This window comes from Cynocephalus volans, chromosome 5 (genome assembly GCF_027409185.1).
Source record: "Cynocephalus volans isolate mCynVol1 chromosome 5, mCynVol1.pri, whole genome shotgun sequence".
Lineage (NCBI taxonomy): Eukaryota > Metazoa > Chordata > Mammalia > Dermoptera > Cynocephalidae > Cynocephalus > Cynocephalus volans.
In genome coordinates, this window is record NC_084464.1 from 93,992,389 (window position 1) to 94,020,285 (window position 27,897).

The 27,897-nt window shown below is 42.0% G+C and overlaps 1 protein-coding gene across 1 annotated transcript in view; it reads right to left on the reverse strand.

Annotated features, from left to right (window-relative positions):
- The window catches only part of BACH2 (BTB domain and CNC homolog 2), a 355,379-nt gene extending 329,822 nt beyond the window's left edge, over positions 1-25,557 (reverse strand). Inside the window, exon 1 of the mRNA XM_063097693.1 lies at positions 25,259-25,557. The gene's annotated coding sequence lies outside the window, so the exon portion shown is untranslated. The remainder of the gene's footprint in view (positions 1-25,258) is intronic.
- Positions 25,558-27,897: the final 2,340 nt, after the last annotated feature.

Consider the following 27,897-nt stretch of genomic DNA (forward strand, 5'->3'; position numbering starts at 1 on the left):
AACAAAACAAAAAAACTGGCTGGAAAAATAAAGAACCAAATTAACTTACAGTCAAAAGCTGAAATAAAAAATATCATTTATAAATACAAATTTCTTCTCCCTAAAATTTTAAAACTAATGCTACAGTGAGCTGCATTTCCAAATCTGGCAGCTTAAATAAAAACAACTGTGTCTGCCACTGTGGCGGATGAAATGCTTTAAAATTTCCAGGTGTGATACTGAAATAAGGAAACCCTGGATTCTCACCAAAGGGCAACCAGGTTTTGAAAGATCTGTGACATATTGGTATTTTGAAGATTTTTTAAAAGTTAGACAAAATTTAGGTTTTTTCTTTTTTCCATATCAGTTGGGCTTTACATGACAAAGGAGCCCTGAAACGAAAAGGAGCCACATGTGTAGCAGTGCTATGATATGTTTGGATTCCTTATAATGATCAGTGTATTCATAAGAGGCTTAGAAACACATTTACATACAATGAGCTAAGAGCCCTGGCGGGTGGACTTGCAGTGGGCAGCTATGTGAACTATTAAAACATGGTTCCAAGCTGATGGTCTTTGGTCTCATCTGCTCTGCTTCAAGGGCTCACCAACTTGGCCCCAAAATGATGTCTTCAGTAGGTAGCAATAAGTCAAACATCTCCACGGTCAGAAACTGGTAGCTATGTGAACGAATGTGCTGGAAGACAATGTTAGATCAGTTAAATCGGTACAAGAAAATGCAGGATTAGGCAACCAAATAGTGTTTACTAAGCTCCTTCTCTGCTTGGCACTGAATTACCTGCAAATGTAATGCTTAGAAAAGGTCCAGGTACCTGCCCCTTACGAAGAGCTCAGCAACACCAAAGTCCTTAGTCCACCTGGAGTTCACCTCGCCATTCTGCCAAGCCTTCCTGTGTAGGGTACAAATGGCCTTCCTTTTTGTCAAATCTTACACCTCCATTCCACTGTTTTCTCCTTGATCTCTCTGCAGTATCTGACATTGTTCAGCCCTTCCTTCCTACCTTCCTTCTTTCTTTCTTTTAATTATCCTCTCTCCCCCAGTTAACTGCTTCTTCTGTTTCTTTCATGGTTCCCTGCTCCTCTCTCTCCTTCCTCTTCTTGACCAAGGGCACTTCCGAAGGCCCTGGATTTCTCTCTCTCTCAGAAATCATCTATTCCCAGGACATCAATTCTGTCCTCACAGATAGCCCCCAAGTTCCCCCATCCCCTCTTGTGGACTCCTCTCCTTTATTTTCAACTCTCCGTTGAACCATTTTTCTTGCATGTGATGCCTCTACTGCAAATTTAACCCATTCAAAAGCCTTTTCTTGCCACAGCACTACTGCCCTGAACAAAAGAGGGTCTCTATTGACCTCATTCATTTCTGCACTAGCAGAGTTATCCTCCCAGCCAGCCAGGCTCCAAATCATAGAGTCATTTCTGTTCACTCCCTCTTCCTCATCTTCAATTCCAGTCATTCATCAAGGCCTATTCATTCTCTACATTTCATTTCTGTCTCTTGCTACCCACTTGCACTGACCAGACTGTTTAGCTCAGAATAATTGCTTCTCCTCTTTCCTAATGTTTCCTCCTTTCAAATTGGCCAGCATGCTGGGGCCATTTGGATCTTCTATCACCACCCCTGCCCTTTTGGTCTTCCTGTTGCTCCCCAACAATCCAAGAACCCTCCCCACCACCCTACAAAGCAACCTGCATTGCCCAGTAGTGAAGGGTAAGATGGCACAGTAGCTAAGAACGCAGGCTCAGGAGCCTGATGGCCGTGCATTGAATCACAGTGCCACCACTAATTGCTATGTGCCTCAGTCTCCTTGTCTCTAAAATGGACTTGATAATAATATCTCCCTCAGAGGATTGCTGTGAAGATAAGATTAGTGAAAATATGCAAAGAACTTGGAACAGTGCCTATCACAGTAAGTGCTCCACTCATGGCTCCCAGCTAGACTGGCCTACTCAGCATCTCCTGAACCTGTGTGCTTGCTCCTCCTTTGTTATTACACCTTCCCTCATTCTGCTTATGCTGTGCAGAAACCCATCTCCTCTTGGCTCCTCTTTGTCAAGGTTCAGGTCTAATTCTCACCCAGCCAGTGGATCTCCTCCGATTACCCCAGGTGCACCCCATCTCTCCTGCCTCTGAACTTCTATAATACTGATAGGATGTCCCAAAATCAAGTTGTTCTTTAAATCAAAAGCAGAAGGTGCCCACACACTGGAGAGAGTATCGGTGTTAGAGCTGAAGCCTGGATCTTCACTAGGAATGCCTCTAACTGGGTGTTTAATGTCTCCGAACCTCAGTTTCTTTCGCTGAAAGACAATTAATACTATCTCATTTGTAAGGTTTCTTCAAAGATTGAATAAGAACATGTAAAGCTCTGATCACATCATCAGGCATAATTGTTGGTTTCCTTCCAATGAGACTGTCAACCCCCAAGGGCAGCTCATGTTTCTCCCAGCTCCAAGGACAGAAATTACTATGCAGAAATTAAATAGATGCATAGCTGGATAGCAGGCTGAATAAATGAACACCTTTCCAAGTCTAATGACTCTATGATATTCTGAAATGGGCTTTTCCATACCTATTCTAAATAACTGGCTGCACTTCCATCTTAAAATGCATTTCAACATACTCAATCTGCCAAGAACATAAACTGATTCTATTCTTGCTCTAATAAGGGAATATAGTATCCACCTAACCTTTATCTAACTCTTTTATGATATTAACATTTCTTCCTGATTGATTTTTACAAAATCCAGAAAGTCCATGCAAAAGAAGAGAAGAGAAAGAAATTGCAACATAAAGTAATCTGAAAGATTTTTCATACCTAAAAAGGGAATTTTTAACCACAACCTTAGTCATAAACCTTCAATAGGCAAGTCAGAAGCAGCGAAAGATAAAGTGAGAACGAAAGAATCCGGTTAAAGTATGCCTGGGGTTCAGGTGGTGGGTCGCAGGACTCACAAGGCAAGCTGACGGAAGTGGGTGCTGTACCTTTATCACGGCCGCCCCCACCTGACCACCTGTAGCAGCCTCAGAGGAAGCAGACAACCCCCACACACTTTCCAGCTGCATCTTGGCAGCCACAAAGTACGCATGCACCATCAGCCAACGTCCAAAATTATATCAGAAGCATCACTATGAAAAGGGAAAAATCTTCAACTTGTGATGAGTAACCTGTGTTATTTAGATTCTGTCATCAAGACCTGAAGCTGGGCTGAGGGAAGACCCCTCTAAACACACCCACACAACCCTGATAAGTGGCAACACAAGTACACAATCTTGGCGTCAAATACCTCAGGTGCTTAAAAGGCTGAAGCAGCAAATCCTCTGGTAGAGGGTGAGGGGCAAGTGGGAACACTGGGGGCTGTAGCTCTCCTCCCCCCTAGTGTTCAATGACAAATGGAAATATGTCACTGGGTCCAAAAGCAGGGAGTTCTGTTCCCGGTCTTAGAATCAGGCAAGGCAAAGAAAAGACCGTGGCCCTGTGGCCCCACATTGTCCTGCAAATGAAAAGGTTGGATCCTACTAAATGAATGTAAGTCACATGTTAGGAGCCATGTTCTTTCAGAGGGCTGCGTCAGAAATTCACATGTCACATATGTCAAGTGGAGAGAAAACAGGAAAAAATTAAGAACAACTGTTTACAAGTCATTTTTAAAACTTTGCTTTGTTCTACTTGAATAATTTTTTATCACATTTTAGCAGTTAAATTAAAATGCACCTGCACTGTAATTCGTAAGAGAACACACCTGCTCTTCAAATATAACTTGAAAATAATTTGGTTTCCCCCACCCCACCCCACCTCCAGGATGTTCTCATTTTATATTTAATTTGGAAAACAAAAAGAAAAATTGAATAAGCTCAAATTCTGACTGCAACTTACGGTCCTAAAGAAATCATCAGTGGACAATAAGGAAAAATGTGACTTTTAAACACACTCTTAATCCAAAATACACCTAGTATTTGCAGGTTGGAATAGTTACACTTCACTAACATTATAACGAGGAGGAATTTTCTGTAAACACAATGGATGTCTACCACAGCAATACATGTACAAAACATTTAGTCTATATGAGCCATGCTGGCCAGTTAGCTCAGTTGATTAGAGCGTGCTGTTATAAAACCAAGGTCAAGGATTCAGATCCCAGTACTGGCCAGCCACCTAAAAATTAATTAATTTTTAAAAAGAGCCATATCCTAAGTTAATGACACATTCTCCACTGTAATTTAAATTTACCATCAATAATAGAAACAATATTCTTTGTCCATTGATGCCAAGGGAACTATGCACATATTTATCCACATATTTTCATTTCCCACGTGACTTGCCTAAGGCCATCCTGAGTCACAGCACAGAAAAAGCAAAGGATTTCTGCCTTTGCCCAGTCTGCTAGTAAGTCTAAATATAAAATACACATATTTAAATAATCATCATTAATGTTAATAAGTTTCAAAGATAGATACTGAATTCTTCTGTGTTAGCAAATCTTAGAACTACATTTCTTTCAGAAAGGATATCACTGGATAAATGTCTGCCTTAAGCTCACCCCCCCCCCAAAAAATACCAGGTTATGGCATCTGTAATTGCCTTCTTTACAAGAATAAAATTCTATTGCCTGCAGATTACCCTAAGAAAGAGAGTGAGGGATAGAGAAAACTTCAGTAAAATTTTGAGAATGGTAGCTTTATTATACATTTTGGAATGTAATTTTCTGCTACTTACTCCTATCCTTATTTTCTTTTTCCCCAGTAAATACGCCTTCCCCCTTCCCACCCACACATGCACAGTTATTCAGCCCTTAATATACCCTGGGATAATGGCCATCCTGGTACCAATCTCATCTCAATTTTCCTCTCATCATCTTCTAGAACTTCTCTCAGAGAAAAAAGTATAACCATAAGAGAAACGTGAATGATACAAATTCTGTATTTCTTTATCTTAACTCTTCCAAACTCTTTCTAGATGAGTTTACTATTTCCTCTTCATCCTCCCTTTCAAAAATGCATTAGGTAGGGCAGTAAAATTCCTCTACCTAGGACCCTTTTGTAATGGCTGACATATTTATTTTGATATAGTATTTTAGGTATCAACAGTTTGAAATTATTTCTTCAAACGAGTATCACAAAGTCAAATTTCAGCCTCATCTACAAGACAATTTTAAAAATACGCTGTTTTCATAATTACACTCCTACATATATACCCAATACAAAAGCATATGTGTGTTTACCCAAAGGTATGTTCTAGAATGTGCAAGGGCAGTGCTGTTCATAATGGCTCCAAACTGGAAATTACACAAATGAAAAAACAGTGGTGCAGTTACACAGTAGAATACTATATAGCCTGGAGAATCAAAAATTAACCACTATACACAACAATATGAATGAATTTCACAAACATATTACCAAATAAAAGAAGCCTGACACAAAATAGTACACACAATTCAATCATGAAAAGTTCAAAAACGGGCAAAGTAAATCTATGCTTTTAAAAGTTAGAGTAGTGGTTACCATGGGAGGGGTGGTCACTGAAAGGGAACATGAGGGATTTCTGGGGTGCTGATAATGTTCTGTGTCTTAATCTGGGAGCTGGTTACTTCAGTGTCCACTTTGCAAACATTCATTAGTGTGATGAATGTATGTGATGTGTGTACTTTTCTCCATGTATATTATCACTCAATTAAAAAGTTAAATAAAATTAAATTAGATTACTATCTCAACAGTAAACTATTTCTCAAGTAATAGGTTTATAGGTGTGAAAATAAGAGTGGCTCAGATAGTAAAAGGGAGCTTAAGAGTTGGGTTCAAATTCCAGATTTTACCATTAATTATTCAATCTTAACTTCTCTGGCTTCCACTTCTATAAATGGAGCCAACAGCAAAGATGGAATGACATAAAACTTAAGGCAGTTTAAGCATGAAGGATATACAAATGCTTACCACTACTATTGCCTGAAATACTGAACGATACTATACTTACCCAAGAATTCTTTAAAGTTATAAGGTTCTACACAAACGTAAGTATAAAGGTAACTGGCAAACAGTATTACCAGTTGTGCTATTTAAAGAACTTCTTAACAATCAAAAGCATGCAGCATTTATTCTACCCAAAGCTAAAGCACCCCACCCAAACTTAATTGAGACATCAGTAAAGTCATATTAACAGAACTTTTGGAACACACCATGATGTGTGCTAGGAGATGATGTCAAAGAATAAATCTGGAATACTAACTGAACTAGAGAATGATGCTCGCCACACTTTACACTCCCAAATCCTCTGGCTTGGTCATCCCTTCTCACTGATCTCTCAACTGTTTTGTGTTTTCCCACCTTTTCACTCTTGGGTCCACTCCACCCTGCTTCCTACTCAGCCGTGCCCTCTCTGCCCATTGAACTCGTACCCATTCTTCAGTGCCCAGTCAAGTCATTCCACCTATGGGACACCCTTCCAGGCCATGGTGACCTTTCCATCATTTAGTGCCTCTAACATCTGTTTGCAACAGTCTTGGATGAGAGCATCGAACAGCTCTTTATCTCACAAACCATGATTTAACAAGTCACATGCTCATATCTTGCCTCCCCAGTAGGCTATATATTTTTCCCTAAAGGCAACGACTCAAGCGATATTTAATTCCCCTCAATGCCCTGGTACATCGTAGATGTTAAATGCTTGCTACCTGATGCTCTCTTTGTGGGTTCAGGAAAGCAGGTATTTCTAAAAGTAGGGCAAAGGTGCAGACTGAGATTTCTTCTTAGAGTAAGTAGATTCTGTCGGTGGCATCTCATCTCTAAAACTCACTGCTAAAGCTCTGATCTTCTTTTCTCTGAGAGGTCTCAATCACTCTAGACTACACAGTCTAGACCAGAACTTTGAAAATAAATATAAGGCGAGCCCCATATGTTGTTTTAAATTTCTAGTAGCTACGTTGAAAAAAAGGGTAAAAAGAAATAGGCCATACTAATCTTAACACTTTTTAATTTAACACTATATATGCAAAATATTATCATTTCAGCATGTAGTCAGCATAATAAAAATTATTAAAGAAATATTTTGTCCTTTTTTGTGTACCGAATCTTTGAAATCTGATGTGTATTTCACAGCAAATCTCAATTTGGACTAGCCCCATTTCAAGTGCTCAAGAGCCACATGTGCTGCACCATACTGAACAGTGTAGGCTAGAGTCCAGACTAGAACATGTGCTTTCAAACCATTCTGAATAAATCTAAGATCCAACACACCCTATAGGGATATGGAGTAATCTCATAAATCTTGCTTTTAAAAACTGAAAAAAAAACTTCAAGCAATTGTATTTCTTTTTTTTTTTTTTTGACAGGTAAGGGGATCGCAACCCTCAGCATGGTGTGGTCTGCACCACGCTCAGCCAGTGAGCGCACTGGCCATTCCTATATAGGATCCGAACCCACGGCCTCGGTGCTACGAGCACTGCACTCTCCCGAGTGAGCCATGGGGCCGGCCCCAAGCAATTGTATTTCTAACAGATATTAAGTTCAACCTCAATCCCATAATACCTACCCAATATTTAAAATGGTGATTTAATAATCTAAAATTTGGTAAAGTGCTATGATTTCTAAAATACAAATGTATAAATTATAAATTTATCAAATTCTTTTATCAGGAACAAAGCCACCTACATAGTTATAAAGCTATAAACTCTTTGGACAGTGGGACTATTATTCATTTATGTCCTTCCCAGAGCACCCAGCCCAGGGCTTTACACAAAGGAAGTGCTCAGTATATATTCATGGTGAATGAATGAACGAACAAATGAAGTGAGCAAACACGAAATCAAACAGAGAACATCTAACCTTCTGCCTCATAGCCAGCTACTAATGTCCGGGAGTGAGGTGATATTTGTTCACAATCTTTTCTGGATTAAGAAATCAAAACCTAAAAAATCACAGTAAGGCAGAATTTAGATTTTTTTTTAAAGACAGTCCTATAAAAGGAGAGGAAAGCTCGCTAAACTAAAATTATAATTATAATGCACAAAAGTTATTAAATTGTCTATAGCACTTTTCCAAAGTACAAGTCCTTTGTCATACATTATCTCATCTAGACAACATACATACAAGCATACTTCAAAAAGTTCACAGAAAAATAGAATTAAAAGATAACATGAATCTTTCTATGAATTTTTTGAAGTACCCTTGTACACCAAATATTATCTAAGCCAACTATCAAAGTACAGTTTCTTTGTCCCACATGCCAAAAGAAAACATATCTGGAAACATGTGCTTAAACCAAATAACTCGTGGTTACACAGCTTTAAAGAACATTATCTTTTCATGAGAAGTTTTCTCCATTCATTTTCACCATGCAGTGAGGCACATTTTATATCTGATTTTAAGTCATTTAACAACTTTTTATTTTGGAATTTTATGACTGTCACATCAAGTATGATTTTACTATGGACATCAAAAGAACAAATGAGTAATTACATAAAGGGGAAAAGATTAAATGAATCATGGATTCCACTTGAAGTTCATCAGTTAAAAGGATAATTAGCAAAATGTTTAAGGAAAAAAAAAAAGATGAGTGTAAGTCATAGTCTTTAGAGGGAAGAAAGGTAAAACTGTTTTACTTGCCTTTTTCAGATCTAAAATCTAAAAGAAGGTACCACAGGTAGGAGCAAGAAGGTGGGATTATAAAAAAAAGCAGTAAGAAATTTTGTGATTGATGATACATTCATTTTCTTTATTATAGTGATGGTTTTACGAGTGATTTCATATATCAAAACTTGTCAAATTTATACTTTAAATATCTACAGTTTATTGTATATTGATTATATCTCAATAAAGCTGCTTAAAGAAAGACAAAATTTTAAAATAAAATCTAAAAGATACAAGGTAGTATGAAGAATCATTATAAAATACTCAGACTTCAAAGGTTCCCATAAGATCAAAATATGGATATGAACAAGAAAAAAATAGGCTAAATATAAGATCAATGTATTATGAGATGTTTTCATTATTTAAATGTCTCTCTTGAATATTCTTAATAGGTAGTCAGAACCCTCATCTACTTTGGAATTTTTAATGAATATAGAAGGAAAACAATTGAAGACATTAACAGAAAAGTTTAAAGCAAGAATCTAGTCCTACATACTAAAAAAGAAGAAAATGTAACAATGTTGTATTATATTTTAATTACTACAGCTGCCCAAATACACAAGCAACCTAACTTTTAAACGAGGGAGAAAATAAACAAATCCATTTAAAATTAATTCAGTAACAAATACTTGTTTGGCTTTGTGTACATATAACATACCCAGGTGTTTTAAATTCATGTCACCCAATAAACTGGAAATTGTCAGCTGAATATGCAGTTTACTAAATAAAATTTTTAAATCTTAAGAATTATGAGGGATCTTAGAAACATTTAACCCAGTGCCTCTCAAATTTTAATGTGTATCGTGAGTCCCTAGGCCTGGTAAAATGTAGATGTAAAATGTAGATTCTGATTCTGTAGGTGCAGGGTGGGCCTGAGACTCCATCTCTAACAAGCTCTAGGTGATTCAGCTGCTGCTGCTGGTCCAGGGACCACGCACTGGGTAGCAAGCTCCAGTCAAGCACAAGGGAGGTCCCACAGATACTGCTTGGGCACCTCCACAAACTGGAGTAGACACTACAAGGACCTGACTTGTAGAGCAACAAAGAAAGTCCACTTCCTCTTCTAAAGATGGAAGACACTCTTTCTCTCCCAACATCTCTCTTCCACGTTGAACCTCCCAACTTCCTTTGGCTGCTCTTAGAAATGGCCAGTTTCTAGACCTCTAAACACCCTGAACACAGAGGATGCTCCCTCTGTGGTCAACATTTCCTTTAAAATAAAGCCCTTGAGCTCAGTCACAGTATTCCATGCATGGGACAACCAGACCCTTCTATTCCCTGATCTAAACTGGACAGCTCTCTTAACACAGCCTTACGAAGGTGTGACCTTCTGTAAGAACCGCCCTGCACTGGTGGCTCACAATGTCGTGGAGGAGCTAGTACCAAGTAGATGTTCCAAATTCTGTGCTTGAACAATTAATTATTTTAACGCAAATGTAGGAACGTATAGTGTTCCTGTTTAATGTCATCTTGTTTCTTTGGGTTTGGCATTTTCTGAGGTAGTTTTAAAATAACAGATCAAATCAGAAATATTTTCAGAAAATAACAATTCACACAAATCATTTAAAAAACTTATTAAATATACAAAAAGTTATATAAAAAACACAGTTATTAAAAATAATTATAAAAAGAACACACTTGGGGTCACTACCAAGGCTGTGAAACAAAACATTGCCCGGACCTCAGAAGCCCACAGTGAGCCCCTTCCTCAACAAATCCCATTCCATAACCTCTGGAGGTAACCATTATACTGATTTTTTGTGATAATCATTCCCTTAATTTTCTTTATACTTTCACCATCTACCTATATGTTCCTAAACAATGTATTTAGTTTTGCATGCTTCTGAATTTTACATGAACAGAATCATACTGTATACATTCTTGTGTCTTGCTTCTTTCATTCAACATTATGTGTGTAAGACTCACCCATTTTTATACATTTTTATTTGTTTAACAAACACTTACATAGAACTTACTACATGCCAGTCACTCTCCTAAGCATGTCACAAATATTAACTCATTTAATCCTATCAGGTTCAGATCCCCACACCAGACAGCCATCCCCCGACCCCTGAACAAAATCAAGTAATTTAATCCTCCTAACAACCTTATCAGGTGAATACTACATTTTCCTCAATGTACAGATGAGGAAACTGAGGTACACTGAGGTTAAGAAATTTGCCTAAGGTCAAACAATAAGTGGCAGGACCAAAATTTGAACCCAGGCAGAATCCTCACTCTTAACCAGGAAGCAACACTGCCTCTGGGCACCCTCTTATATGTGGTTTTATTAACTCATTTTTCACTGCAAAGTAGTACCCCAATACATAAAGATAACAAAGTATACTGATTCAATCTAATGTGGATAAGTATCTGGGTTGTTTCCAGTTTTTGCTTTTATGAACAATAACTTCTTTGAACATTTTTGTCTGTGGTTCTTGAAGAACTGGGTAAGAGTTTTTCTTACATGTATACCTAGGAGTAAGAAGGCTGGGTTGTAAGTTATTTACAGATTAGACTTGGTTAGGTAATAACAACTGTTTTCCAATGTAATCATACCAAGTTATACTCGTACCGGCTATACACAAGAACCCCTTTGATCCATATCCTCACCAACACATGGAATTGTCAGATTTTTATACTACTGCCAATCTAGAGAGCGTGTAATGTTTTATCATGATTTTAATTTGCAGGTGTTTGATTATTAATGAGGCTGAGAATTTCTTACATATTTACTAGCCATTTGTGTTTCTTCTTTTGTGAAGTGTATGTTTATTAATTAATTAATTTATTTATTTATTTAGGCAGCTGGCTGGCACAGGGATCTGAACTCTTGACCTTGGTGTTATAACACCATGCTGAGCTAACCACCTGGCCTAAAGTGCATATTTAAGTAAATGAATGTACAGTATCATTTTGCTATTGGGTTATCTGGCTTTTTCTTACTGAGTCTTATGTGTTCTTTATAAATGCTGAACCAGTCCTACATATGTATCACAAATATTGTCTACCACTTTGGGCTTATTTTCTTATTCTTCATGTTATTTAGTGAACAGAAGTTCTATTCCCATTTTTCAAACAATAAAAGTGAAAGATTCCTCGTGCATTTTTAACTTTTGTACTATTATATAAAAATTTTGTAGGGCTGCACATAGAATCACTCATATCCCTCCACTCACTACACCTTGAGAAGGTCTAATTTGGGAATAGTCAAGAAAAGATCATTATGCTGACAATGATCAATAGGGAACAGTAAAGCTGATGAATCTGCCATCTATAAAATCATGAAGAGTATCAACTAGAGATACAGGACCATCTCAGCAAATCTCACAATATCTTGAGGACATACACAGTTCCAGCTCCTCCTTTAAATCTTCCTAGTCTTCCAATCCTTGCTGACTCTCTTTTCTCTCAACTCCTACCACACTTATCTTTGCTATCCTGGCCCTTGATCACATGTTGCTGTGTGCTATACTTTCAATGCTTCACATGAACATATATGTCATCTCCAAGATAAAATAACAGCTTCTCTACAGACAGGGACCATAATTTATACTGGTACAGTATTCTGCACAGTGCTCTGCACCTAACAGAGTTCTCTACGAAGAGCAAGCCCTCAATAAATTAATTATTGATTTGTTCAAAAGGTAATTTTAAGATAAATTAAAGAACTACAGAGTCAACTTACATAACTCATTATCAGGAAACTGTGCAAAATAAAAACATAAATTGGTTCAAAAGACATTTAACTAAAGCTCAGCATGAAGAAAATACTGGTGAAATATATCTCTGAAATAGGGTGGGAACAGGTTATGAAGGTCTTTAAACATTGCGTCAAGGAGTCTGGTCTTTTTCTGTGGGCAGTGAGAGGCTATGGGTGATTTTTAAAGCAGGAGATTCAATGAGTCCATTCATTCATTCAACCAATATTTACTGAGCACCCCTTTAGTGCCAGACACTTTTCCAGGTACTGGGAATACCTCCATGAACAAAAGGTAAAAAAGAGTAACAGGGAGGTATGTATATCCTAAAAATCCAAAAGGTTAAGAAGATGGCAGGAGATCCCCCCCCAAAAAAAGTCTAACTAAAATGCAGCGTGAAAGAGATAATAAGACTGACACAAAATTTCAACTAATAAAATTCGAATTGTGGGCTGCCCATTAAAAGGTTTATTTCCCAGATCAAGGCCAAGGTAACAAGCAAGGCACAAAGGCCTCTGGTTCTAGCAGCCAGGAAACAAATGACAGATGATGGAAGCATTTCTAAAGGTGAGGTGTTTAGAAAGAAAAAATCCAGCCATGACCAAAGACTGAAGTTCTCCACAGGATGCCATAGTTGCTCAATAGAGCATGTCTTCCTGGGCAGATAGAATACTTAGCCAGTCATAGTCATGATATAATAATCCATGACTAGTGATGTGGGAAAGTAAATGATTGTCTTAAAGATTAAAAAAAGAGAAAAAGAAAACCCATATAAATGTAAATATATATGTTGGTCTCATCGTCTGGAAATTCCATTGCATTAACTACAAAATGCAAACAGTAAAGCCTCTTGGATAAGACCACTCTGGTACAGAGCTAAAACAGTGATCTCTGATGGTCTGGCCAAATTGCAGGAAAAACAAAGCGAACTAAACAAAAAAGCAAGAATGCGCCATATATAGACACATGTAAACAAGCTGCAAACATGTGAACCTACACTGACTCTCTGTGATGCCTTGGGCAGCCCCTTAGCCAGCTAAAGAGGCGGCACACTTTTAGCGATCGCCTCTTGCCTCCACTCTGCTGTTTCCTCTGACTCGCATTTTCTGTTAACCCTCCTTTTGGAATCCGTTGACAATGACTCACATGGCAATAGGGCTACTCAGCAATACCACAGCCCTCCACAATAGACGCTGTGTAGGAGGCAAGCAGCTCTGTGGACTGCAGTGTGTACCAGTTTTTTCCTTTCTGTGTTCAGGGAGGATTTGCTTTTCAGCCACATTTCCCTAAAAACACAGCCTCGACCGGAGATGCTTAGTGCACAGATTTCTAAACGATGAAATGATCTGAGTTTGGCCCCTTGATCATATCGAAACTAAAAACAGTAAGATGAAAAAACAATAGGGTGATCATTGCACCTACAAAAAACAACTTTATACTCGGGTGAAATCAATAGATCAGAAAAAAAAAAAAGCTCAAACTAATATTTTCCAACCTTTCACTAAGAGCAAGGGCTAAAACCACATGTTTTGAAGGTCTTGCACTGTGTTATTATTAGAAGTCACAATTCGATTGATACTGATGAGTCATTCATATCGGCGGAAACCAAGAACTTCCATCAACATCATGTTACACAGTCACTGTGGCTTTTTCTTTATTACTGGTCAAAGCTGCTACAGAATGCTTACTGAAGCTAAAAAAACTAAACTAAACTAAACTAAAATAAAGAGTGGAGGCTAACTCCTCAAGAGTTTGCAAAGCTTTCCTTTTCCCAACTGATCTCATTTTAATCATCCTTTTCAAAATAGTTTAGAATGATTTGACCAACTTGTATCTACAAAAGGAAGTTTATTTAGAAACCTCAGAAAAGCAACATTTCACACTTTCCAATGAAAATAAGCAAAACTGAACTCTAAAAACAAACAGTGAAACCATCTCCGAAAATACACGCCAGCACAAGGTCAGGTTTAAAAAAAAAAAAAAAAAAACCTCAACATGCAACGGACATAAACAAAAGCTGTCATCACTGAGGGACTTGAGCCACACAAAACAATGTCAGGCTAATCACTAGCACCACCCACCCCTTTCCCTGCTTCCCTACTGGGGACACACCACTTTGCATGGAGAGAGAAATGGGTCAGGTTTCAGTTACATCAAAAAAGCCTCAATTAAAGGTTTATGAAAATTCCTCTGGTGCTAAGTAGGAATAACAGCACATTCCCTTTCTCTTATCATCAGCCCCTTCCCCTCTCCCCTTAAAGATTCCCAGAAGCTAAAATAAAGTGAAAAATCACTTTTCCTGAGGCATGTCTAGAAATGCTGTGATTCTTTATGCAGTCCCTACAAATGTAGAAATTGGCCCACTTTTCTACCCCGCAACCCAGAAGGCGGTGTTTGGCTGCTAGAAGGAGACGGGCACCCAGCTCAGCAGTGACCACAGAACTAAAACAGCCTCCCAGCAGTTCAGCTGCCTGGTGCTCTACAAGGGCGGTGCTGGCATGGTGGCGTGGTGGGCAGTTTACATGCGGCCAGCTGAGTGCTGCAACAGCTGCATGAGTCAGCAAGCTGCCTGGTAGGAAATTGCTGACATGGTAAATTACTCTTGCATACATAAGGTGCACATACCTACCCAGCAAAAACAAAAACAGGGTACATACAAATGAGCAAACGGGAACCTCTCTACCCTTGTGGTTCCTATTTTCCAAGGTTAGACCAAAAATATAAATAATCTATGCCACTGCTCAAAAAGAAGTAACAACTAATAATAATTATTGTGATAATAAACAAACAACTTACTCCCAGTGTTGCAATGTGTGGAACAGCTGCATTCAAATCATCATGAGCCAGTTAATTTTAACTGGTTTTAATTTTAACTAAATTTAACTGTTTTTCCTCCCTTCTGAAAAATCAAAATAGTTGCCATCTTGACCACAAAAACTGGTAACAGACAAGCACAGTTCCTGTTTTTCAGAGGGGACTTATTTTCAAACCCACAATATCAAGATGCTTAACATTAGTGGAAATTGAAATTTATTGTTTAATGTGGGAGGCTTAAACCTGCACACTAATTCCAATTCCAAATTTTACAGAGTAAATCACATGCCAGGCTTTGTCCTACATGTCTTTTATCTCTGTTCTCTCATTTCACACAGGATCCAAAAATCCACAGGAAAGCTGGTTGTCTGGAACTCAGAACACATTTTCCCATAGAAACAGTGCCATGCTAATGAGACGGCATTCCAAGACAGTCCATGAAAAAATCTCTAATTTAAAATATAAGCATGAGCTTAATTTACAATTTAAAAAGTAGAAAATGATACTATAATGATAGTTCCAAAACCAATTAAAAGAAAACACTCTTGATTGACTGTGTCTGAGGAAACGTCTAATTAGTAGAAGATGAGGGGACACAGTCTCCGAAGTCAGACTTTTGGATTTAATCTTTAGTTTCACTCTGGTTCTCTGATATGGTTTAAATGGTTAATTTCACAATAAAATGTACGGCATTCTCTTTGGCATAAAGTAGCCCCTGGCTCACTTGGGAGAGTGTGGTGCTGATAACACCAAGGCCACAGGTTCGGATGCCATATAGGGATGGCCGGTTAGCTCACTGGGTAAGCATGGTGCTGACAACACCAAGCCAAGGGTTAAGATCCCCTTACCGGGTCATCTTTAAAAAAAAAAAGAAAGAAAAATATTTATCAGTTGTGAGTACTGATTTTTTTCTTTTTTTGCTCCAAAAAAATTGATCAATACTTAGAAGAGAAAAAAAGGAGGAGAAAGTTACAAAAAGAAGTACTGGAGAGCTGGAGACAGAAAGAAATGGAGTCTGGGAAAAAGGAGGACACAGAGGCATAACTAAACTGGATAAAAGCAGAGGAAAAGTGGAGAGGTCCGGCACTAGAAGTGCACTCCTAGAGAAAGAGGACTCACACCCAGCTCAGGGAGCTGACCTGCAGAAAGAGGAAAATAACAGCAGCATTCAAATCTGAGTCCAGCAGGGCAGTTACAAAGACTGGCACTAGATGGCGCCATCAACTCAACATAGCATGGTTGCTGGAGGAGTTTGCGGTGGGGCAGGGGTGGTCTGGAAGGCAATTCATACTTTTCACAAACATCTGGGTATTTACCTGGCAACAACTTTATCTAAAATAAGCAAAGTTTCATTAATCAATCAGCCTCTCCTCCAGATGTCACCATCATCCTAACAGTATGGGACATACCAACTTTGAAATAAATTTATCAACTCAATTTTTATCAATGAAACTGGGGTGGGGAGGTAGGTGAGGTTGAATCTACTGCTTTTTTCCTTTTTCTTCTAAAAGTTGACATTCAAGAGTAATAGAGAATTTCAGGTTCACTGCTACTGACAAAAATCCCTAATCATAGATCAATGGCTTTCCCCTGAATCTTTGTTTAAATGTCAAATAACACACTGCCTTGCTACATAGATTTATGTGATTAAATCCAGTGTCTGGCCAGAGGAAGGTGATACTGTCAAATGCATTATTAAAAATCATCTGCCCTTTATATTTTTAATATTACAGTGGTTTATATCCTCTAATCTCCTTGTCTATATTCTCTGCCCAGAGTTGGGTTTACAAAGAGCCCTCTCTTCATTCAAAAATCTCCCCCCATCAGCAGCTTACCAGTCTGCAAAATTCTACTATTCCCATCTTTAGGGTTTTACTTCTTTGACATTGTCTCCTCTTAATAAGCTCATGCCTCAGAAAAGTAATGCACTACATGTGTACAGTTATTTACATCCTATTAAAACTGTGTTCATAAAGTTCCTTTTTAAGATTGGTTTTGGAAGGGAAGGACAGGGACTAGGTTAAGGGCACTGGGTAGCCAAAAGGCAGCAAAGTACAATGCAAAGAAGTAAGGACACAAAGAAGACACTGGCAGAACTGATAAGCAAATCTTGACCAGCTTCCCTACAATTGAGACAAGGACCGTTATCCTTGATATGGATCTTTCCAAGGAGATGCATGAAAAGTAAGGGTTAACTCTAAACATGTCTACATTTTCCTCTTGCTCAATGGGTAAATAACATATTTCACAGTTAATTTCTTTTTTTCTTTCAATTTGACTCTTCAGGGCTTATTCATTTGCATAATATGGAGTCTTGAACCCATGTAGATAGTCTACAAATCAATGCAAGTAATTCTCACACTAAATCAGCAGCTTTAATTTAAGCTCATCATTGTTTGCATAGAAATCTTTATGCACTCATCTGCTTGATTTTTTTAATCACTTAAAACCTCCAACACTGACACACTAAGCATCTCCCCATTCAGCCATCTCCAAAATTTAAACTAAATGCTGAAAAATAAGCACAGTACATTCATACATTTGATCATTTCCTAAACTGAGCTTTAAACATGTGCTTAATGTTCAAACGGCTTCCAAGAATAATGCTTCTTAAGTAAAGACAACAACTTGGTGTCCGGCCAGGGCAGAGCTGAGTCATTGCTCTCAACAGTGACCCTGCAAACCTGAGGTAATTGGGGGTCACTGCCAAACCAACTGCCCAGCTGATTCCTTTAAAACCATTCACATCTCCAGTGGAGAGTTGCAACATGCTAATCTGGCAAGATAACCTCTTCCTGAAATTGACCAGAATGAGAACAAAGGTTACCCACTTTCATCTGTTACTGGTAGCTACTATGTCTAATTAGGAGCTCTGGTAGAATACCTATTTGAGGAATAGTATCTTTCACCTTTTCTTACCCCACCAGAAAAAGGAAAAAAAAAAAAAAAAGAAAGAAAAAGCAAATTCTTCACATAACAAGAGGGTAGGAGTATGAGCTGCAGGTAAACGCTGGGGACAGAGCCCTGGGATTCATGTCCGATGCCTAGTTCTTCTTTGGCCTTTACGTGTCATCACTTTTACTTTCTGATCCCTAAATGGACACTAAGATCTGAGGAATGCAGTTATTGGAAAGTGAGTCGTGGGAAAGATGAGAGATACAGGCACTCAGGTTTACTAACAAATTATTTTCAGTTTTATCTTTCAAATAGATGTCAACAAAACACCCAATATTTCAGAGTGGTCTGGCCTATATTTCCACTTCTGAGAACTGCTAGAGAGGGTTCCAACATCAAATGAAGGAGAAAAGGGGGCGGGGGGTGGGCAGAGCATGATAGCTGAGAGAACAGCCTCTAACATGGGATGTACAGTGTCCACCTGCAGCTTTACTACTCACTAGCTGGGTGACATTGGTGCATCAGCTTCTAATGATCACACCTAGATCTGGGTTGAGATGAGGATTAAACAAGTTAATAGGAGCAACACACATAGGAAGCTCTCAATACAGGTTAGCTATCATCAAAGAAAAAGAAAATAGAGGGGTTTTAGCGTACAGGATAGTCAACTTGTTTTAAATAGACACCATCGACATTCCTAAACTGTGCTTCTAAGAATGGTCTAAATAATCATCCTTGGTCTCAGGATGGAGGACCCCCTACTCTAGGGTAGGTGGGGGCTTCAGACAGAACCTAGACTCACATTTTCACTAAAAATTCTTGCCTAGGTTCTACACACATCAGCCAACCCCGAGGGAATGTCTATGTAGCTTCTGATTATTCAAAGATTGTCAAAACAATCCTAAATATGTTCAAAATTAGAATGTTAACTTGCATTTTTTTCCAAGTATGGAAATGAATAGTACTCTTGGCAATTAATTCTGTTTTTATCAGGTTCTAAAGACACAGGTAAATAAATCAATTCTGGACCCTGTATACAGGAACCATTATTTGCCAAAATGGCCACAAAGGTTATATCGCAGTTTATGCAATACTCCAAAGGGACAAAGATAGTAGCAAATTAATAGGATTAGGAGGCTGGAGGAAAAAGCAAGCCTTGTGTTTCTGACTGGCCCTGATAGAAACTTACTCCACAATTTCTCAGGGAAGGCTTCCCCAACCTCCTTCTTCCTCAATAACTTCCCTTCACAGAATTTGCAGTGAGGTATGTTACTATTAATGTCATCCTTCCTACTACATGGTGTGCTTCATAAGGGCAGGGCCCAGGACTGGGTTTGCTCCTCGCCAGCAACACGGTGGCCTAACACTATGCCTGCCCCATAGGGAAATACTCCATCTATGTTTGCTGGATGAATGAATGAGGCATCTGCCTCTAAAGAATGGCATTTCTGGACACTTGACCCACTGTGTGTAGCATCCACAAGCTTCTGTTGCTTAGAAGAATACAGGATGGGAAGAAAATAAAAATTTCCAATAGCCTATGGATACTGGGATACCAAGGGAAGTTGTGAGCACGCACATTCAGTCTGTTTTCCTACTTGTGCGATGGGAATCTCCATTAGCCTCCTAATCCTGGGCTCTCCCAACGTTACATTCCAAAGTGAAAGTATAAACCTTCTATGGGTTAGACTTATGTAAAGTCATAAGGAAGCTCCTGGAGCATCTGCAGAAAGTGACAGGGGAGGTAGAAGAGAAGATGGTACAAGACTAGAGCTATGGAGGACTTGGGGACTCAAAAAACTTTCTTCCGAAACCAACTGGGAGTTTGTCCACATGCCAGCTACAGGCTCAGGAACAACTGAAGAGAAGTCTGGGAGGACTGGAAAGTGGAGGATTAAAATGCTTGGGGAAGGAGAAGATGAGAGCTGACACAGGGACAGGAGGGAGCCAGCAACCCAGCGCCCTCCCATCACATCAGCAGCGGCGTGTCCTACAGCCTTCGGGAAAAGAACAAAAAGGTCAGGGAGGAAAATGACACATTGTGGAACCAAAGGACGATTCATTATCAGGCAAAGGAACAAAGGAGAAGTTAGCCAGGGGAATATACTGGAGAAACGGTGATTACGAAGTCACTGGGGAAGACTGAGAGGCATTTTGGCTGTAATTCCAATGACTAGAATGAACCAGTACGTGAAATGCTTTCAGACTGGGGAGATTTATTATTTTGGAAAAAAATAACTCAAGGAAAAACAAAGGCAAAATTCCTGCCTGATTTCTGATGTAGTGCTACTAGTAGGATGAGTTTCAATCTACATATCCTTAGGAATTAGATGGCCGTTTAAAGAGACATGGCGGTAAGATTCTGAGGATAGTTCAGCCTTAAGCATGCTGATAGTAAGATTAAGTTTCAGTTTAAGATAGACTGACATTTGAAACTAACAAAAAAGAAAAGAGAAAAAAAATGAAAAGAAGAACCATGAATTGACAAAAAAATAATACTTTTTTATGAAATGTCATCCCAGACCAAAAAAAAAAAAACAACCCAAAAACACGTGAGTTATACTTCGGGTAATCTTACTGAGCTTAAAAATTTTTTAGTTCACAGCAAGCTTCAGTCTGGATTTGAACAATTTGGAAATATTTGCATAAAATTTAAAAGACAGGACAGCAATAGGTAATATACTGTCATTAACAGTACAGAAGCTATTTTCTCTCATTCCCAAGGCCTTGCTGCTGCTTTCCCTAAGGTGGTTTCAGTTCTGCCAAAAGCTCCTTATTTTCTTTACCAAAGAAATTCCAGTTTTTGCATTCAGTCCTGACATATGAACTGTGAGTGCCTCTGATAAGGTCATATGTTGCTGGAGCTTTTTCTTTTGGGAAAGAAAAGGATGAGGGAGGCAGATGCACCTTGTTTGCTGTTTGAACTGCAGATTTTGACAAATATGCTATATTTTGTATTGTTCTCTGTTCAGTGTATGTTCAGTGTATGCTACAGGCAGTCCTACACCACACTCAGTCATTGACTCAGGGCTGGATTGTGTGTACAGAACGGGGAAATAACCTTTAGATATTCAAGAAAACACACTGCATTCAGATGAAGTTCCTTCCAACGTAGGATTAAAATCTTCCAATTCTGTAGAATGGGCACAATGCCTACTTTGCAGGGCTGCTTGAAGAGCCAATGAGATATGTACTGTTAAAGTAGTTAGACCTGTGCCTGGCACATGGCGAGTATTCAATAAATCAAAGCTATTACTGGAGTGGGTGTTTTCAAATGTCAAACTCCCATGGAGGTCTTTAGGTATTAATCAACCAAGTTACCCCATCTGGTCAATAACAACTAAATAGACGGCTAGTGGTTCAAAAGCAATGGATTATTTACCTGCAGAGAATCACATTGTGCCCATGCTATTAATTATTTGGACTTTTATGTTGAATTCTCTGTTAAAAAGGAAGTTATCAATCCTTGGGTGGGACTCAGAAGTGATTTGACATGATTTAGTGTTTTGCTTTTCTCACATCTTTCAACTTTCCCAATAGTTAAACCATCATTTGGCACACACTCATAAGTCACCTGCTATGTGCCGGGCCTTTAGCAAATTGCTAAATACATAAATATTAAACAAAAAGATGTTTAAGTATGTTCAGTGGTGGGAGACGGACAGCCTGCAGGCCAGCTCTAGCTTTTATGTATGTTCCTATCCAATATGTAAAAAAAAATTCAGCCAATACTTAAAAATTAGGGGATTCCACGTAAAAATCTGGATATCCAGCTTCCCTTGGAAAAATCAGACAAGGTGGTACACAAAGCCAGTGTATGCAGTGGTTGCCTACCCCTCTCCTCACCAAGACCAGATACATACATAATCTGTGGCGTGCAGTGAAAAACGAAAATGCGGGGCCCTGGTTCAAGAATTATTAAGGATCTTGAGAAGACAACAGTAGAGCATTAAACCAAGTGTGAGGTCCTTTGGAGCGGGGAGGGGAAGGGGCCCTGTTCAACCATACAGGCCTTATGCCCATGAAGCTGGTCCTGCTCCTCACCCCCTAAACGAACAGGAAAGCACGTATTTATCTAAGCATTCTCTCATTCATTCAACAATCAAGCCAGCATTTACAATAAGCTTGACACCATACCACCTGAAATCTGAGGTTCAAAAATTAGAGCAGTGGAGCCATGAACAGCAGAGCTGCAGAGCCATGAGAGGGGTCCCTCCTCCTGGCTAAGGCTGGATCTGCACCAAAGACACTAAGTGAGAGTTAATCCAAGTAAAATTAAACTGCTCCCACAATACAGATTGGCCTGAACCCTTTTGTTGGCATCACAGGAGCCTCCATTACACATTCTGAGGAACAGCTCACAGACGCTAATGAATAACTAAGTCCTCTCGGGTGTGCAGACAGTGGGCCCAGAAGTGAAGGACTGGCCTAGGAGAGATCTGAACATGAACCTGACCATCTGGCTCTCTGTGACTCACTTTGATCACAAAATGAATTGCAACAAATTGAAGAGCACATGGCTAGAGTTAATTGTCTCATCTGTAATCTGAACCTACTTTTAAGCAGTTATTATTACCCTCTATCAGGTGGAAACATTTCCTACCATCACTGCAAAGTGCATTTTCCTGATGAACTGTAATGGATCATTAAATTCCATATCTGAATAACAATACTTTGCACTTAAATTCAGTGCCTTTCATTCAGGGATTTCAAGGCAGTTTGCAAATAATTAAGCCCCTCACACAGCAGCTAGAGGTGAGCAACTGGAAGGGAGCTGCCTGAAGACAGTGAGTCAAAGGGCATAATTCAGTAGAAAGAGAATAAATGGCTTCCTTCCAGGTACTGGTAATACTTAAAGAGAATTAAGGGGTCCGGATTCCCTCCCTCTCTTTCTGCCTCACCCCTTCTTCTCTATGGCAGATCCTAACATGCAACATACAAAGGACTGAAAAGTAATTAACAGGGTGTTCATAATGCTATGAGTTCAGACATACACATTGATGAGGAGACTGTATCTCTCCATGCAATCCTGGCATATATACTACTAAGTGATATTTCAATCCACCTGCAGAATAGACAGATATCGGAAGAATTTATTCACCACATTTATGATTACCAAATGGCAAGCCAAAAGCCTTCCAAAATCCAAAATGAAAATATTGCTCTGCACAAATAGTTCTATTTTAACAAAACATTTTATTCCATGATTGCATATTTCTAGGACTCCCCCCTCAATGCATTTAAAAAAAAGAAAGAAAAAAAAAAAGAGCACTAAAAAGGAAAAACATTTCAGCCACTCAAAGTTTTGTGGTGAAATTTATAACCTCCTGAAAAACTGAATTTATAATGGAAATGCTGATAGACCTTTCGCTGGAGCAGTTTGGATGCAACACTGTAATTTAGCAATCTCTCTTACAGACTAAAGACTAATTCTAAGAGGATGTCATTTTGACTCACGTTTATTATTACCTGCAAGAATGAAAAATGCCATTTACTCGAGAGCTGCCGGAGAAGCAGGGTGGGGCTATCTCACATTTTAAGCAAGCTGCCCGCTGCCTTACCAAAATAGCCCTCTCCACGAAAGGAGTGGCAGCCTTTCACGCTCAGCTTCTTTCATGTCAGCCAGAGCCTTCACTGTTCGACATGCCTTTCCTACATGTTACATTTTAATGATCTGAGAAAACCGTTATCAGAGTTAACATCTCTAATTTTACTCTAAACAGACAAAAGCAAAATATCTCATTAGGCATCATCTCCGCCAAGGTTCCCACTAGGCAGGAAAGGATTTTTTATCTAAAGTAATTACCCTTTTCAGTTAAATACACTCGACAGATGAAATTTACACAGTGTGAGTGAGAGACTGCAGCACTAGACAGAGAAGGTGAAAAGCGAGGAACGCCGCGCCTTGCTACCCACGGGACCGCCGGGAGTCAGCGGCTGCGTCCCGGAGGTGAAGCGCCTTCGTCCCTCTCCTTTCCCGGCGGCCACGGGTCACGACAACCGCGGTGACCCGGCGGGCGGGCTGCGAAGCTCGCCTTCTCGGGCCATAGACAAAACCACCTGGACAGCGGCCGCGCGGGAACTTCCCCCAAGTTGCCAAACTCGGCTATAGGCGAGAGGGTGCTGGGGATACCTCGCGCGCCCACGACCCCCGAAGTCAGGGGTGTGCGGCCCCTGCAGACTCATACACCCAGCCCTGCCCGCTTCCTTCCACGGCCCGAGTTCCTGCAAATCCTCGGCCAGACCGAGGTCGCCGAGATGCTTCCCGAGTCCCTCTCGCAGACACCTGGGGTAGCCCTTGAGCGCCGCCCGCCGCCCTCTGCAGCGGCGCGCTCGGCTCCCGAGCATCCACCCGGTGAGGGCAGGAGAACTGCGAGATCCACGGAGCACTCCGGCGTGGGGAGGCGGGTAGAAGCGTCCCCTGGATAAACTCTCCTAAGTGAAGCTTCTGGGGCTAGGACTGGAGTGTAAGCGGTGAGTGTGTGTTGCACTTTGACTTCCTGCAGGGTCCGGAGGAAAGGAGAGCGCAAGGTTTCCCTCTCAGAAGCCACGGGCCCCTAGGTCTGAACTCGGCGGGACGGATTCCACCCAGATCTGCACCGCGAAGCCCCCAGCCTGTCTCTTCCTGGGACCCTGAGCTTAGGCTTTGATCCCCCGCCGGTCGCGGTGTTCCGGGCCACCCGGCGGCGGCTGACAGCTGAGCGCAAAGGCGCGGCGGCCGCAGTCCTCGCGGAGCAGCCCCGGGCGCGGACGCGCGCGGGCAGGGAGGAGGCCGCCCGGCCTGGCCCGGGGATCGCGGGCTGGGGGCCGGGTCGCCTGGGCCTCGCCGGGCCGGGGGCAGGGCTGTGGGTCTGACAGCTGCTCCGGCTCGCTCGGACGCGCGCCTCCCTCCAGCCCGCCCTGCACGCCTGACTTATTACCCTCTGCTCCTCCTACCCCTGCTGTTCCAAAACACCCGTCGACGCGAGCAAAATACAATGCCGCCTCGCCCGCCGTAAACAGCCGGGCGGGAGAGCGCACATTCGCCGCGGCGCGTCCGCCGGCTCCGCTCCCACCCCCTTCCCGTTCCTAGAAAATGCCATAAAAGCGGGCAGGGCGCTGGGCGGCAGGCTGCGCGCCCGGCGGCCGCGGCTCCCTGCCCGCGCCGCTTCCCCACGCCTCCCCGCCTGCCCCGCGCACCCGCTCCCCCCGCAAACTTGCCCCGCCGCCGGGGCCCGGGGACTCACCTCGCCAGAGAACTTTGCGTCCTTTTCCCCGCGTCTTTCCGGCCCGCAGCCCCCTCCAGGCAGCCGGCGCGGTGGGCGGTTCGGGGGTCACCGAAAGCTCGCGGAGGGGACGCGCTTCACATGGCAGCTCGTTCCCAGCCCCCCGAGTGTGCCGGGAAGGGGGAGGGGCAGGGGCGTGGGGCGTCCGGGGAGAAAGCGAGAGCCGGGCGGCGGCGGCAGTGGGCAGGCGGGGCGGCGAGGGCGGCGGCGGGCGCTCACGTTAGCGCTGCTGCGACCGCAGCCCGGGCGTGCACGGCGGCGGCGGCGGTGGCTGCTGAGGCGGCGACGGCTCGGCGCTGTTTGCTCCGCGCCGCGCGGCTCGCGCTCTCCCCGGAACGCCCACACTCTCAATCGCTACATTGTTGACATTCGGCGCTGACGTCACCCGCTCCCCATTCACAATAACTTTACGGGAGCCGGGCAGCGCACCTCCCCGGCCGCTGGGGCGCCGTACGCCCGGCGACTAGCGTAAGCCGCTCCGCGAATGGCGCTCCGGGGGCGGGGGCGGGGGCGGGCGCGCGCTCCGCCGGCTCGCGGGAGGGGGCGCGCCTCACGCAGCCGCCGCCGCCGCTGATCTCCCCGCTTTGTGCGGCCGCGCGGCCGGGCGAGCCCCCTCTCCCCGGCCCCTCTGACCGCCTGGCTTGGCCTGGCCTTGCCCGGCCTTGAAAGGCAAGGGTTGGGGGGCTAGTGGAGTGAGGGTAGTGTCGGGGGCTGGTGTGGCACGTGGGGAGGGGGCCAGAGCTCAAGGCACTGCACCCAAGTAGGGAAGCCAGACCTCGGGATCTGGGATTCCTGGGGTGTCTAGCGTTTCCCTGGAGGAGCGGGAAAAGATGCTCCACGGGCCCCCACAGAGCTGACCGAGTCGCCCCTTAGGTGGGGATGGGGCGAGATAGAGCAGTCTCCGACACACTACCGATATGGACGTTTGAATCTTTTTTCTGGTGGGCCTCAGCTTGCCCCGTTGAGCGAACCTCTAAGCCCCCAACACGATTTTGGGAAAAGAGCGATCAATTGCAAGGCGTAAATTAAAAATCACCCCCCCCCCACCTTCAGCCCCAGCTCCTGTTGCGTTCCAGGACTTTCCCCTGCCTTTCATTCTGGAGGTTGCCAGGGGGTTGTTGCTGCCCGTTAGGATCGTGTGGCTGCCCTGTCAGAGGAAAGCTTGGTGGTGGTTAGGATTTCAAAGAGAATAATTAGGACTTAGGCTGAATGTATATTTGCAATAAAATAAGGTTGTGTTAGTGTTGTGCTGATGCCTGCAACTTTACCCCTTGCCAAGGCCAGGAAATTCTGCCACGTTTCCCTAAACACCTATAACTTGGCCCCCTTGTGTAGAGGCAGTATTCCGTATTATTACATGTGATGCTGATTTTTAATGAATATTATAAAACTTTGGCTCGCTCTACTGAGAGAAGGATCATAAATCCTCCCTGTAAAATGGGCACTGGCATATGCTGAGGAAGCAGTGAAGCGGCGCCCTGGGAGTCCTGTGATATCATCCGAAGTGTTGCTTTGAACCACCTTTGTTTGAGGGCAGAGTTTTAAAAGGTCCCATTTGGAATGTCTGTGTGGAAAGCTAAGCAATGACGGAAAGAAAGCTGAAGGTGCTAAGCTAATTTTTCTAACAGCACTGCAGAGCCTCAAAGTGTAGGTCTGGCACCAATCCGACTGGGAGATTTTCTCTGTTAACCCTTCCAGTTTTCAGATGAGGGAAGTTCTCAGAGTTAGGAGTAGCCCACCCTTTCCTGACTTCGGGTCTGGTGCCCCTTCAGACAAAACCCTCTGCCTGACACCCCTGGCAACACTGATCCTTGGTCTGCCCCGGCCAGTCCATTTCTTAGTCTTATGGGTGCAGCATTCCTCATTCTTGTACGTGTCGGTGAGATAACTTTATGCATTTTAATAGCACCAATAAACATTTTCTCACAAGAGCCAGGCTTGAGAACATCCCTATGAGGGTTGTGTAAATTAATTTCTTTTCAAGCAGGCCATGGCTGCCCAGCTGTGAGTGGAGTCGGACACATCAGTGTTGGGGTGGGTGAGGAAGGGGATGCTGATGCAGCTGATCTTGTCACCTCAATTCTGGTCCCAGATGGATAAAACAAAGGCTAATAATGGGTCCTTTCAGTTAGTATACTTGCCTAAAGACTCAGACTGGAGCTTTTCTAGTTTGAAATTCTCAAGTACGAGGTAGAACAGCAAGTAAAGATGAAAAAAACCTGTGCAAACTGTGCAACTGTGATAGGTTGCATTATCAAGTCATTCAAGGAGGTTGGATTAGAACTAGTTAACCTGTAAGGTTACATACACTCAGTGTTGTGATCATGTACCGGTATGGCTGTGAATGTGACAAAATCTTTGCCTTTGAGGAAATTGAAGTCCAGTAAGGAATTCGTTATTTCACTCTATTTTCAATGGTTAGAAGTGAATTGTTTGAAATATGTACAGAATTTTATGCAATTAGAATGGCAAGTCAAGTACTGGATGCTCTTTTAACAGTGTTGCTGCAGAGCTTAGCCTATGGACAGCCTTGGTACATTTGCCACAAGTGTTTTCTGGTTATTCCCTGGGTTTGTGGTACTGCTCTGGCACTTTAGGCA